This window comes from Orbicella faveolata, unplaced genomic scaffold, assembly GCF_042242905.1.
Source record: "Orbicella faveolata isolate gen_17 unplaced genomic scaffold, um_ofav_v1 contig_34, whole genome shotgun sequence".
NCBI classification, from domain to species: Eukaryota; Metazoa; Cnidaria; class Anthozoa; order Scleractinia; family Merulinidae; genus Orbicella; species Orbicella faveolata.
Window position 1 is genome coordinate 9804352 of NW_028301563.1, and position 15092 is coordinate 9819443.

General features: G+C 39.1%; 1 protein-coding gene and 1 pseudogene across 2 annotated transcripts in view; both read right to left on the bottom strand.

Moving 5' to 3' along the window:
* The window catches only part of LOC149104692 (solute carrier family 25 member 32-like), a 53715-nt gene that overhangs the window by 4106 nt on the left and 34517 nt on the right, over window positions 1-15092 (bottom strand). The gene's annotated exons all lie outside the window — the stretch shown is intronic.
* LOC149104693 (uncharacterized) lies at window positions 1605-6610 on the bottom strand (annotated as a pseudogene). The gene is made up of 5 exons (XR_016201199.1): window positions 6321-6610; window positions 5688-5962; window positions 5060-5122; window positions 4815-4884; window positions 1605-4256 (listed from the first exon to the last, which is right to left on the bottom strand). The product of XR_016201199.1 is annotated as an uncharacterized LOC149104693 (transcript).

The following is a 15092-nucleotide window of genomic DNA, read 5'->3' on the forward strand; positions in this document are numbered from 1 at the left end:
CGGCCCGCTTCCCAAAACCCTCATCCTATTTATGACCAAATTCTGCAACATTCACTACCCTATTTATGACCTGACCCTTAACTTAAAACCCTGTTTCCGACCTGCGTGTTAATTAGCTTCCTAGTTCAGACCAATGTTAAATTACTGTAAACATAATTTGTGAAGGGCTTTTGTTATTTTTTTTTTCGATAATGATGAAAAAGTGGCTTCTTCTCAAAAACACACGCATATTAAGGCTAGAGTGCAAAAACCATACCCTATTTATGACCAAAATGGCACGCCAAGCTCGCGCGCTTCCATTTTCGATCATTTCGGAAATGTAACCTGGAATCCAGGTCTCAGCGGTCTACCGCGCGGCAGCAAGTCGAATTTTAAGATGGCGGAATTTGTTGTGGCAGTCCATCGTGTGGTTGACGAGGTTGTTAGTGCGTCTAGTGGCTCAAAGAAGAAATTAACTCAGGAGATTGGTGGAGAACTGATAGAACTGACTAGAGCGGTTGTAAAAAAGCATACGTTCGCCCCAGAGAAAGGGTACAAGTTTCACCTTGCTCAACCATCCCGTATGTTATCGAGGGTTATCGAGGTCAGTCGTCTAATGGAACAAAAGCATTGTGCGCAAGTTGAGGCGAAAAACAAATGGCTCAGGTCCTTGGACCGTCAGGTTAAAGCGACATATGCCATTGGAAGTGTTCCTCTGTTTCAAAACCGCTTCACTTGCAGAGGAAACTAGTGGCGTGTTGACGAAAAATACTAAGAACATAGAAGAAATTCAATTCCACAATGAAGAATCTTTCAAAAGATTTCTTTTGGGGTTAGCCAACAAGTACGCGAAATGCATTAAAGAAGATGACATGATGTTTGAAATGGAAAAAATAACTCTTACAGTAGGGTCATTATTAATCAAGCTCACCCTGCCACCTTTTACTACTCTAAAACACTGGAAATGCTGCAGGTCAAGACCAGATATGGACATTACAACCGACTGGGGGTGCCTCAGTTTACTTTGAATTGAATGAACAGTGAAGGTTGTTGAGTTAATTGATATCATTATGTTCACAATGTACTTGTGACAAAACATTGACTCAGCTTTTATTGACCTGTAGGTCTATGTAACATTGTTGTAATACCTGTTCTGTTTATGGTTAGTGTAAGAAGAATCCTGGGGGACTACCATATTTTCCATCTGTTTTATATGGGTACCCCACCCCCTGGGAAGACAAATGCCCTTTTCAAAAGGTAAGAACGCAATGAATTACCAAGGCACAACATGCTCGCTTCCAACAAAGTAGGGGGGGGGGGGGGGTAGCATAAACAAACGATGACTGCAAAGGAGGCTGCAAAATACCGGCTTAAAACAAAACAAGACAAAAAAAAAATCCATGCAGTGCTTTGCATTTTTACTTAACCTTGAGACCCAGCATCAGGCATCATCTGAATTCTCCATGCCATTCCAGATGAAATATCTATATAATTATTTTTTCAAGTCCATGTGATGAAAAATGATTAGAGAGAATATGCCAGTTCATAACTGTACTGTTATGTTAAGTAAGAATGAGTTAGATTCATAGAGATGTTTGGTTGCACAAATGAAAACGAGACTGGACCACACTTGTCATTAACTTTTATTACCAATGAGGAAATTGACAAGTTACAGTGTTAAATAACACATTTTTAATAACAGTCAACTTTAAGAGTGATATTAATGATTTGTGCTAATTGAAAAAAGGCACAAAACAGTAAGTTTGCAATCAAATAATAAATGGGACACCCACTGTCCTAATCTCTGAATGACCATACAGTACACTGAAAATGTGGGTAGTAAATTATTGCAAAACTATACTGAGTGATTTGGTCACTTAACATCTTACAACCACTGTCACAGAAACATGAAATCTATTCTGCACAGATGCTTAAGAGCTCAATAATAGAACAACTTTGAGTTTGCAATTAAATAGTAAATGGGACACCCACTGTCCTAATCTCTGAATGACCATACAGTGCACTGAAAATGTGGGTAGTTAATTACGATCAATTATTGCAAAACTAGACTAAGTGATTTGGTCACTTAACATCTTACAACCACTGTCACAGAAACATGAAATCTATTCTGCACAGACGCTTAAGAGCATTTTCAAACCTTCAGACAGCTCTCCCAAACCTGCTGTAATAGTGACCTCTCTGTAGATATCAGAGGAACACATCTTGCACTTATCTTTATCAGTTTCCTTTGGAAACCCACAAAAGCAAAAATTGTCATTGTTGACACATGCTGGGATGTATTGGTCAGTACAATTGGTGTAGCCAAAGTGATATGGGTCAGCCCTTCTAAGTCAAACATTGGAACAAAATGATGCTTTAGAACAACCTCTCATCTTGTTGCAAGACTAGCATGCTTGGCATATTGTTGTAATCTTACATGCTTAGCTTCTCGGCCTTACATGCTATTAATGCCTAAACCAACTTTATACTTCTGATACAAGAACTCAGTGTGGCATGGTACAACATATCCTATTGTCTAAACAGTTGGATTAACACTTTGAAGTAGTGTGGAAACAACATTAAAGAACCTTTGACAATGACCTTTCAATGCCATTAAGTCTTCCCCATCTATGTTTACCCTCGAAAAAAGTGAAACTGCCCCCCTCAGCTCTAAAGCACAATTTGCAATTGCACAAAGTCTCATTTTGGTTTCAGGTGGATCATCATCACTCTCCAAAGCTGAAACTAGGTACATAAACTTATGGCTAAGTTTCTTACTTTCTTTGCCTGTAAATCTGTAGTCAAAGCTATTTTTTAGACCACTGTTGAACCATTTTGTCACTTTTTTCATTAGCCTCCCAGCCTTAACTTCTGTTTTGAGTACTGAAAGGTACTTGGCAAAAGACGAATTCTCTGGAACATCATTAACATCTTTGCATGAAGAGGAGATGTTGGATTTTTTAAGACTCAAACTCAGTATGGTACTGTGGATAAATTGCCATGCATTGTTAGCATTATGAAGGGGCTCGGCAAGTCCAAGATCAACATACGGACCAATTAAAGGTTCGAATTCCTGCCTTGATTCTTTCCCTCTTATAAAATCAAGAACTTTTGTTCTCCTTGTTGATTCTACATAAGATGATTGATCAAGCTTTTCCTTGAGCTGTTTCACACCCTCAACCACTTCTAATCTCTTTGCATAAACCCAAGGGTGCCATGTATTTCCTGGCTCAGGTCCTAGTGACCCACTTGTAATGTGTTTGTTAGTTTCATTTACATTACCAAAAGAAGAAAAGAAGAAAGCTGCATTACTGAGTTCTCCAGAATACGATGCCAAAAATTTCATGTCCGATGGAAACAATTCAAGTGAAAACTTAACACTGAAATTTCTTACATGAAAAGTTTTTTATTTGATGGATTGAAATTCATGAACCAGTTTTTTTGCAAACCTTTTCATGACAATGTGATTTCCTGAGCAGTTGGCTCCTGCCAAAAGGAAATTTTCTTTTTCACTGGTAATGTGGGTTCCACTGTTAATAAACGATAGAAGCCACGCTGTGGCTTCATCATCCTTAACAAAAGGTGCTCCGTCGGCACCACATGCCACATGAAAATGATACCTCTCCTCACCAAAATGCATAAGGTGTGAATTGTCACCTAAAGATTCATCAATAAAAATAAAGAGGTCTGCCAGTTCAAGTAAAAGATCAGTAAGCTCTCTATAAACCCCATTCACATTCTCACTTTCAGCTAAGTCATAATACAACTCAGATAGATCATGAACTTCGGCTACATTCCAGTTACTTTTAATATACTGCTTGACTTTATCGTAAGTAGTTGAATTGCTTTTCTTCGCTTGCTAGTAGTACTACAACACATGGACAAATTGGACCTTATTGCTTTGTACTTTTCCTTACTAAGCAAACCATTACTATAAAGTACTTTTACACTGCGTAGGGAGTTATCATTACTGATTTCAAAGTTTTCAACAGAGGATTTAACAACTGATCCAAGCACTTTATTAACAACTTTGCTGGAATTTGCAACATAATCAATAAGCTGTTTAGGTGAGGCTTTGTTTACTAACGTAACCCACATGCCATCCAAGGCAGGCTTTTTGTTATCTGAGGTGCCTCCATGAACCTCTTTGCAGCTCTCCAGAGTTTCCTTCTTTCTGCGTCTGCTTGAAATCTCGGTCTTGGGAACGGAAAGTATTTCTGAATTTGTATCACTGATTTGAGTAGGTTCACGCTGCCTTTTAAGTATTTTTCTCTTCCCTGTGGAGAACAAAACATGTCATTCATTGTATTAATGTTTCCCATAACCGGTAAATTCTAACTTATAGTCACCTAAGGCACACAAGAGAAAAACACCTCTGACCTCAATATTATTATTTACCTTGGCCACAGTGTAAGTTGCGAAACTGTGAATGCATAGATTTGATTTGAATTAAAGTTACTGTAATAAACAGTACAACTTGAGGTTAGCCCATCTTGATCGAAAGTCCTGAATACCTCAGTGAAACACTATTTCAAATAAATACTAAAATACTACATATCCAAAACTTCAACAAATCAAGTTTAAACAATGGAAACCATTATTACCAATTTTGGCATTTATATCCCCACTTCTGAAGGGCAACTAGGGAGAGAATAGCTATAAACTGAGCCACACACTCTACCTATGTTTTGTTTTTCATTAAAATAGATTTAAATACTGTTTGCCTTGAGAGCTCATCAAGAGGTCTCACACCTAAACGTGACATAAAATAAATAAATATTTAAAAAAAAGTGTTGCCAAGCTGTTCATAATAAAGCAAATGTATATATCCTTACTTCTTGTTTCTGGTGCTAGCTGTCGTTTCGTAGAAGATAGTGCAGCTTCTTTCTCTTGAATCCTCTTCAGCTGTGTACAGAGGGCAAGAACTTGAATAGAATTCTATACACAATGATCAGTTGTCAACCAAGGCATGTTATTTAGACATACATATCTTGGCAAACGTTTTCAGCACCAAACACTATAAAATAAAAGTCGGTCATTGGACATTGGCCGTCCATATATTCTCATTTCAATATTTTACCTTCCTGGATGCCAAGTTCAACTTTGTCTTTTCCTTTGAATATGCATCACTGACCTCTCGTTTCTAGGTCAGTAAAAAGTACATCAATAAGAAACTCAGATAAAATAATTAAATGACCATTGCTGTCCTGCAATACATATGCACATCGAGTGCCAAATTGCCTGGGCTGTGTGAAAATCAGGATAAAGATTGAGATGTTGGGGGAATTTAATGAGAGAAAATGTGTCCTTTGTAGTGTTCTGGCTAGAGGATTAAGGCCTGCTAAAGCTGTCTACATCATTTGAAAAATGATTCATTAAAAATCTCCTTGGGAATTTTCCATCATGGGTGCATCATGCTTTGCCAAGTTCCAGGAATGGGGGCATTTGAATCCCTATTATGAGCATAAAGTGCTGCATTTGAACATCAGCAGCACCCAGCAGGAACAACTCAAAAAATTAGAATGCCTCAGGTGGGGAAGGGGGAAGGGGGGCATGTGGAAGTTCTGAATTGCTCAGTACTTTAATATGGTTGCAATCAAGCTTCTCGAGAAAAAAAGTTACACCATCTTCTTCAGTGTCCCAGGAAAAATAAGACATTAACTTTACATATATCTGGCACTGTAGACACATAAATTCATGATAATGACCTCATCCAAAACAGAATCCAACTTTTCCTTCTCTTTTTGTAATGACTTGCACCCCAACAAGTAATTTGCTTTCAAGTTTCTCATACCATATTTGTATTCCCCAATTGGAAACCTCCTTTTGTTTACAGTTCTTGTTGACACACGACGATGTCTTCCTTTCCTTGCCATTTCCAGTTCTCTTTAATCAAGTCCCACGTACTTGTTGACTAATCCCAAAAGACATCTCTTGAAAGATTCTTGATTGTGGAATTGTAAAATCAGAGACACCTGTCTACCTGCATAAGCAAATAAAAGCACAGATACGGTAAATGAGCTTTTGCGGTACATCAAGTCCAAAGTTTTGTTAAGTTTACATTAATACCTGTCTTAAACTACATAAATTACGCACGCCGTACAAGATTTTGTCACCCCAGCAGAGCGACCAGACCGAAAACTTTTTTGAAAGAAACAACATTCCTGTCTTCAGGAACGTACGATTTCAGATTTTCAATTGCTGCTCCTAAATTCAAGATTTTCGAAAAATTCTTGCCATATCGACCACCGCTGAGATAACAAATTTGCAGGACAAAAACAGACATAATTCATCCAAACTGAAAGGGAAAATGCTCAAAAACAGATCAAAATGAAGCATACCTGACCAGCATCTCAGCCATCTTTGTCAAACTCAGCCACGAGGTTTAGACTTCCCATAACTCTCTTCGAAAGATGAAATTATTTAGCATAAATTTGAATAATCCGCCCTTCGTTGTTGCCGCCATCTTGGATTTTTCCGCTGCTAAATGAGATGACTGGAATCGCGGACTCGCGAGCTCGGCGTGGGCCAAATCAGCTTAAATCGATACCCTATTTATTACCAAAACGATTCAAAAACCATACCCTTAGGGGCCGCACATACCTATATAGCTCATGTAACGGAGAACCCCCCCCCCCACCCCCCCGCGGAGTGTCGGTTGTATAAATGTATTTTTGATGGAGGGTGCTTTCCACTACATCCACAATTTTGGTTTGAATTTCCAGACCGGCAATTCCCGAGTGGAACAACATTTTTCATAATTTCCAGACTTTGGTATGCCCAAATTTTGTCGAGTTTCTTCCCGTGGATTTCCGTTCCATTTTATTTTGCACGCAGATTTTTTTCGAATATCTTAGTCGAATGCCGGTTTCCTTTTCGGAAATTTAACAATTCTCAGAATTTCCAGAGACTTTGGTAGGACCATTTGCCTCGATTTGGAAATTCAGGAACTTTTAATCCAAGCCAGATACCGCCGTAAATTTCAGTTGCCGCTTTTCATGTGACGTCATCTTTTCCAAAATAAGAAATTACCAATCCTTCTGAAGTTTCAGTTTCATCAGATGTAAGACCCTTTAATAACTTGATGTTTTGCAGCGTTTAAGCTCTACAGGGTTCTTCATTTTGAAGTAGGGCATGTTTGAATTTCCAAGTTTATGCGTTGTGTAACATTAAAATGGCGACCCGATAAGGCTCTCGGATAGTTAAAAAGATGAGTTATTGCTCAAGTTTTTGCTAACTAAACAGTTGTTGCTATAGAAAAAGTATTAATTTCAATGTGTCGGAGCTCTAGAGTAATAACGTTTCGTTTCAATGGCAAAACTCAATGACAGATGTTTCTGTTACTTTACGGCCGCCATGTTTGTGTCCCTCCGAGGGGCACAAACATGGCGACTCCATACAAAGCTCGATAAATTTGTGTGAAACACTTCTCCGAATAGCGGGAGAATGAAAAACTGCACAGACCTAAATCTTGACGAGGTTGTTTATGTGTCAATAATCTTTCATATCCCAGCTTCCTGACTTAGTTTATTGAATGGTTATGATTTTTATTTTTGATGGCGCGACACTGCAAACCAGCCATAACTAAGTGGCAAACATAGACAGGAAAATACTACTTAAAGACAGTCAACAGACATCCACTGTCAGCTTAAGTCGAACACAATAACCATTTACTATTTAATTTCATTGTTTCTCGCTGAGTAAGAGATCTCGACTCGACTCTCACCTGAACGTTTTTCGTACTATGTCCACTGCTCCTTTGTACTCGGCCATTGTGTACTGGTTCTTAAAATTAGAAATTTGACCATTGCGATAGTTCGGTTCAGTTATCGTGACTTAACATAGAGCCCTCCTCTCAGCAAACACCGCCATCTTTTGAATCTGTTCTTAAAAGGAGGTCTGTTCTTCCCATGACGCCTGGCTCGAGCTTTATTTGACCCCCCAAAAATACCATTTAAAACGGAAATGACAACATTTTCCTTGTTACTTTTCTGTTTTTATTTCCTCTCGAGAGAGCACCCTAAAAGATACTCTGACGGCAAAAAGTAGTGTGAACATCCTAAGTGAGACCAAAATCCGTGATTTACACCCTTAAGCGAGACGACGATCGTCCCTGACCTTTTTAAATCAAATGGGAGTCCCCGCCCACCTCCAACCCCTCCTTACTTTACCAGCATTTACTTTAAAAGCCTGAACATTAAATTGCAATAAGCGACGCACGAACAGCTAAAAAATGCAATGGTTTTACAGTACATGTAGCTCAAATAGTTTCGTTTAACAGTTGAACACCACACATGCTAGGTTACCGTGTCTCGCTTGTTAACCTCTTCTACAATCCCTGACAAAAGTAGTTGCGACACTTGCGCTAGATCACGTATCCCCCATCTCTCCTAATCAATGCTGGAAAATATCGCGTTTTTCTCAACAAAAAAGGGACAAAATCACCTGATTATCAACATTGTAAGTGAATGAGGGGCGGGGGAGAGGGGGAGGGGGGAGGGGGGAGGGGGGAGGGGAGAGGGGAGAACTTGCTTTGTGTCCCAACGTTTTTGTCTGGAATTGTCTGAAAGAAGAATTTAAAGAATATCAAACCACTCGCTGTAAAACAAGTTGGAGAAAAGGGGTAGTTGTACTATCTCGCGGTTACAGCTAACGAGCGCTACTAAAAAGAAACAGCATGCAACGACATGTTTTACCTGGGTAGGCGCCAAAAATCGTAAAGTCATATTTTGAAATGACCTTCTACGGTAGGCGATCGATAAGTCCGTAAAATAAACCTCAATTGCTTCTCAAGGAGCAAATGACTCACTTGTCCGCCCCTCAAATCCAACTATGCGCAAGATAGTGTGTTGAAAAGGATGTTTCTATTCCCTGCACTGAAAAAATCATCTTGTCTACTTCTTTAGAGGGGTGGTTGATTCGCGCCAAACAGAAATGATGTAAATTCGGCTGAAACAGTGGGCACCGAGCAAGTGAATATTTTCGCCTTGTCCTTGCTGTCTCGCGGAGTTTATCAGTGGACAGCAATAAAGCGTTGCTGCTACCTAAACGCGATTAAATTAGGCATGTCTCTCTTCGTTTTCCTCTCCAATACCGGAACGCGTATAAAGCGAGGTGTGTTCTCGGCTTTGGAAGTGTCACCGGATAAAACATTTTGGTTCCAAACTGCTTCGTGTCATTCGAATTATACCTTTTTCCGCTTCATAGGAATTACTAAAAACTATTTAACATTGTTTGGGATCAAGAACTAGCAAAACAGAGCTTTGCGAGAAGGTTTATATGGTTAACCTTTCAATTAAGATAGGAAGGGTAGACGTGTAGTTAACTTAGTCTCCGGCAAATGGATGATCATATTTCAAGTGTCAAACTCTACTATTTTGCCACCAAATTGCTTCCATCCTGTATTTCAAATGATGTGAAGTAAGAAATTTTTTTACCTTCTGCCAATTGGGAAGATCAGCGAAGGTTAGGTTGCAAAACGCTGACTTTCAAATAGTTAACCGTTGCTGGTTATTCGTGCGCGTTAATTAAATGCATGGAACCCGGAAGTTGTTGTGTCGCGTGTAATCGTGACATATCTGAACACTGTACACGGGTAAGCTTCGATCAACTTATTTAACACTATTCCGTGAAACACAAAGATCTGCTACTTCGCGAATTAATAATCCTGGAAAATGTCCTAAATAATAGACAAGAGCTCTAAATCCCATTTTACTTGAAGCAGATCGCAAATTTCGTTCTATTACAGGCGGCTACGAGTTATATTCCACGAATATCTGCACCGAGGCTTAATCCAGATTGACGTAGAAAAGTTCTGTCCAATTTACAGAGACAAAGTGTACGTCATTGACCCGAAATCAAAACTCTAAAATATTGTGACGCCATGACAATCGTTGGCGTTACCTTCACTAGAAAATTCTTCGCATATCTCTTTCAGACAATCCCGGACAAACGTAGTTGGGACAGCTGAGCTGGATAACGTATTCCCCATCCTCCCTAATCAATGTTGACAAATGTCGCGTTTTTCTCAACAAAAAGGGACAAAATCACCTGATTATCAACATCGTAAGTGGTGGGAAGGGAGAACTTGCTTCGTGTCCCAACTTTTTTGTCTGGGATTGTAGACTGGTTACCAGTCATGCATGCAAAGTCATGCAATGGATTCCATGGCCCACTGCTCTTGCAACGCCCTCTGGTCTGAAAAGCTTTACATGGGAAGTGCTGAACCATTTTGAACGACATCAAACAATCCCAGACATATCATATCCCAGACAAACGTAGTTTACGTTGGGACAGCTGAGCTGGATCACGTATTCCCCATCCCCCCTGATCAATGTTGGCAAATGTCGCGTTTATCTCAATCAAAAGGGACAAAATCACCTGATTATCAACATCGTAAGTGGTGGGAAGGGAGAACTTGCTTCGTGTCCCAACTTTTTTGTCTGGGATTGTAGACTGGTTACCAGTCATGCATACAAAGTCATGCAATGTATTCCATGACCCACTACTCTTGGAACGCCCTCTGATCTGAAAAGCTTTACATAGGAAGTGCTGCACCATTTTGAACGACATCAAACAAACCCTGCACAGTCCTTACCTGAAGCCTTGACCTGACCACTTGATAGGGATATGCTGCAGTGGCAGCAAACATTTTTGATAATGAAGCCACTATAAAATAATCTGTAGAGTTCCAGGAAAAACAGGAATAGTTGAGTCAGATTTTTCAGGTTTTAAATACATTATTTCAGCCTCTAAGTGAACAGATTTACATGTAAATACTATTCTCTAAAACATATCATATTCACAGCTTCTAGTGTCACGAACCTACATGTATGTGCTAAGTTAACTTTTGAGTTGACAGTTAAGGGTTATTTTTCAAATCCATTACAGGCCACTTATTAGCACTTATTCTAAACAAAAGGTCTTGGTGTCTTTCGTTTTCTTTCTTTCTTTCTTTCTTTTTTTTTTTTTTTTTTCTTCTTTTTTTTTTGTCAAGGTAATTCAGTTTTACCCTCATTACATGTTACTAGACGCTCTAAGAGCATTTACTCCGTGACGATGTTTTTTCACTGTATGCCAAATTAAAACGACAACACCGTATCAATCGGATGGGCCGTAATCTTTTTTCTCAGGGTTAGCAAATTTAAGATTTGGAAAGAAATGTAAGCTTATCTTCATCACTCGTATTTTGTGTTGTGTGGCGGCCGTAATAAAATTTAAGTACGCGGTCAACTGGTGCGAGGTCTGAAACAAAGAATTTAGGAAAATAAGGGAAATTCTGGTACCTCGCCGAGCCACTCCCTGTCAATCACTGATGTGGTTATAATTTTACATTAACAAGACTGTAAAATGTAATTTTTAACTTCGACTCCATTGCGAGATTCTCTTCTTGCTGTCTACGTTGACAACGGTTTTCAAATTGCGAGAAAGGTTCCCAGGTTTTTTTCTTTTGTTCGTTTTTGTTTCTTTGTTTGTTCTTCGGGAGGGACGGGGGGGGGGGGTAGTTCTTTTCGCTCTTTGAATCGTGTGCTGGTTTTGTAACGAGTGTAATATATCTTTTTAAAATCCATAAATTATCAGACTGAAAACCGTAATAGAACAACTCAAGAACTACAATGGTGGACAAAAGCCCTTGGGATATTGATGTAATTCAACGTGCTTGTCTGTGTTTATCTTTTATATTTTTTACTGAAGTTTGAAAAAGCACTGCAATTCTTGCAAAACGCTGACTATTCTCTCCTCCCTGCTAAATACAATGTTAAAACTCAGGCGAAATTAAACATTGTAGGTAGGGTGGGGGGAGAGGCCAAGCAGGTGAAGTTGTTCTCGCTCGCGACTGTTGTCTGGCGAGTGTGCAAAAGCGCCAAGAGCGCAAATTTGTCTCAAGACTTTTGTCCATGATTGCAGGTAAAAACTAAATTACCTGAATCCTCTTCGCTCTATGGGGGTGTCTGATGAAGGGTTTATAGTGGTAGCACGTTTACAGCGATGTGGTTCATCTTAGTGCCAGGCATTTGGTGAATGGCTGACTGACTGCACCGGTTCACACATACATTGAACGTCCCAACTCGCACCCTTGACATGGTGACGGTCACTCTCCGGGCAACGGCACCAACCTGTCGGGTAAACTACATAACTAATAACTGTCCGCTTCACCACGTGGCATATAGGGCCGCAACATCTTCTCTTCACCTCAATCTATCCCTAACCCTGTGCTCTGTTTCTCTCACAACTCTTTCGCGAATTCTTCTTCACTAAAAACATGAACTATTTTAAGAATGACGAAGTCAAACTGTGAATATAAACACTGGTGGCATAATGATCACAATTTCTTCTATATTGACAACATGTGGTTTAGCTAAACTACGTCTAATTGACAATCTTTATCTTCCGCTTCCTTCGCCTCTTGGAGACTTAAAGATATTTTCGGGAAGAAAAGGGCAAGGTCGTCATGTTAAATGGAAAAAGGGATAATTTTGGATTATTTTAAGGGAACAAGTACTGTCTGGGAATTATCAACAGACACCTGATATCAAGGAGCAAAATTGCAAAAATTTTATGCCATTATGAAAAAGTGTTAGCTCTGACTAGAAGATCTTAAGTCGTAAACCTTATTGATTTTGAGCACCTTTTACTCCCAATATTCTATAACTCCTCTGGGTATCCAACATCGAGAATTTATCATTTAAAATGAAATAAATTCAGGGACAACACGCCGGATGAAAAGGGGAAATCATTAACGATACCAAATTGATAAGCCATCCAGTTCACAAAAACAATCTTCATACTATTCTCACTGTATAGTTAATTAGCTCATTGCAAGACATGCTGTTATTCCATCACATTCCCCCGTTTTCGCCCGTGCTGGTGGCGTCGGTAATGCTTTGCGCCATTTGGAGTTTATATTTGGACGTCTCTCCGCTTGAAGCGTGGTCTTTTCGTCCTGTACTCCACAAAGACAGTCGTCTTTTGCGACCCGCCCACCTCCCCTAGTGGCGGTTGACCAAGCTCCTATCTGCTCAGATCCTCGTTAGATGCCTACTGCCTCATCAGTCGCGGACTCTTCCCATAACTTAATCTTATGCGATGAGGTAATGCGTATGCAGTGAGGATATGGTACTAATGAGAGTATACCAATCAAGAAGCTTAATGCGATGAGAATAAATAGCGAGAATCTGAAGCTGCGTCATCGTGCGCGTAGTTATTTGCGATAAGTAAAACCGGAATTTTTGAAGTTTGTTTTCTTCTGGGATCCAAGGTTTAATTGCAGAAAATCCCTTTTAATATCGCTTGCAGACAGTGAATTAATTAGCTTCCCTATGTCTATAATTTTGAGTAAAGAAAAAATTTACATTTGCACAAGAATAGCTATCATATAGACATATTCAGCCAACCTTGGTAAACAAATTAATTAAATAACCGTATCCTCTTTCCTCATTACAAATGCGCAATTAGAACAGAAAAATTATACGTGCTGAGGTCTGCTGAGTCATCCGTCACGCGAAAAATGATCTGATTGGCTTACGTCTGACATCAAAGCGTTGTTTTAACTGTGAGCCATATCATGCCATCTTTCATTAGTCGCTGTTAGCTTTTGTTGGAGCTTAACTCGACCAGAGATCACTGGTGCTTATTCAATACTATATTGACTTGTATCTGAGAGTTATTAAGTGGAGACATCCGTCGCAGGTTAAGAATGAGTGTTTCTCTGCTTTTCGTTTTCGTGTCATAGATTTCAGTAATCCTTTGTCCAACTCGGGCGCAGGGTGAGTGGAAATTTTCCTCTTTACCTGCATTGTATGTTATAGATAGTATCTTAACTTAAGTTTTCTTCCGTTTGGCTAAAGATGGCTGCTAAAGGATTCTTGATAATTTGGGAAATGGATCTACAATTGAAGGTTTGTCACTAATGATAACTAATTCGTTCGAAGAAGCATCACATTCTTTCAATTTTGTCCTACGGAGAGCCAACGCCATAGCATAAGCTGATAATGTTACGATAAGATGTCCAGTTTTGACAATTTAGTGAAATGTAATAAGCAAGCGTATTTACTTCTGTTCGTGATCAAGGGTTAGTTTGAAACCTTTGTTTGAATTGTGAGCCAATACGGTCGGTGATGACCTCCGATTACCGTAGTAGATTTGGAAGCGATGTGATAGAATGCTACACGCATTTGTACTCGTAACCGAATTCGTTAAAAAAAAAAATGATGTATTATTTGTCAGCATCTAAAAGGAGGAGGTGCAGCGAATCTTAAGCCAGCAGCTCTGCCTCTAAAAGATTAAAATTGAAATGACAGCAGTTTAAAAAAAAGGCTGTGTTTACTTGATTAAAGGTTGATGCTGAGTATTTTCCTCTTCATTGGAAAATGTGTCCAACAGTTAACTGGAGGTGCCTACTGTAAATCCTTGGTCAATAACTCGATACTTTTAAATCCTATAAACAACTTCGAATTTGGATTAATTCAATTATCAAATTATCAAATTGCTTCAATTTTCTTATCTCGTGATGTGAACATAATTTTACTTTGTATTGTTAAAAAAGTTGGTTTCTTAGCACAAGAAGTATAATCTTCCCTGCATATTTTTATCCTGTAAATGAAATTGAATGTTAGAGGAAGGTGCTACCGTTTGTTTAAAACCACCCGCAATGCAGACCAATTTGCGCAGGCAGCCGAAATCTGTTCTATTATTTATTTGTTCTGTTTCTGTGCACTCACCTGTACAAGGCTTACCTACATAATTCGATAGAAACACAGAACTCCAAAAAAAGATGCTGGCATAATACTGGGGAGATATTTTTGATAATCGAAATATACTAATGATTTTTTAATCCTTTTTGCCTAATAATAATAAATTATCTTAAATTCAAGATCGCGTAGCGGGTTATAGACACCTGTTGTCGTATCTCGTATAATTAACAATTTCAATTCCATGGCAATCTATTTTCGGTCTTGTTGCGGGAAACTTCTCTTATCATGATGTTTGCTCAACGCTAATGTCGACCAAACAGAAGCTAACAATTCGAGGGAACGGTTCCTTCTTTTTTCTATAACAGAAAAAGGTGAGCTCTTGAATTAACTGTTATTTTTTAGACTAAACTTGAAAAGCTA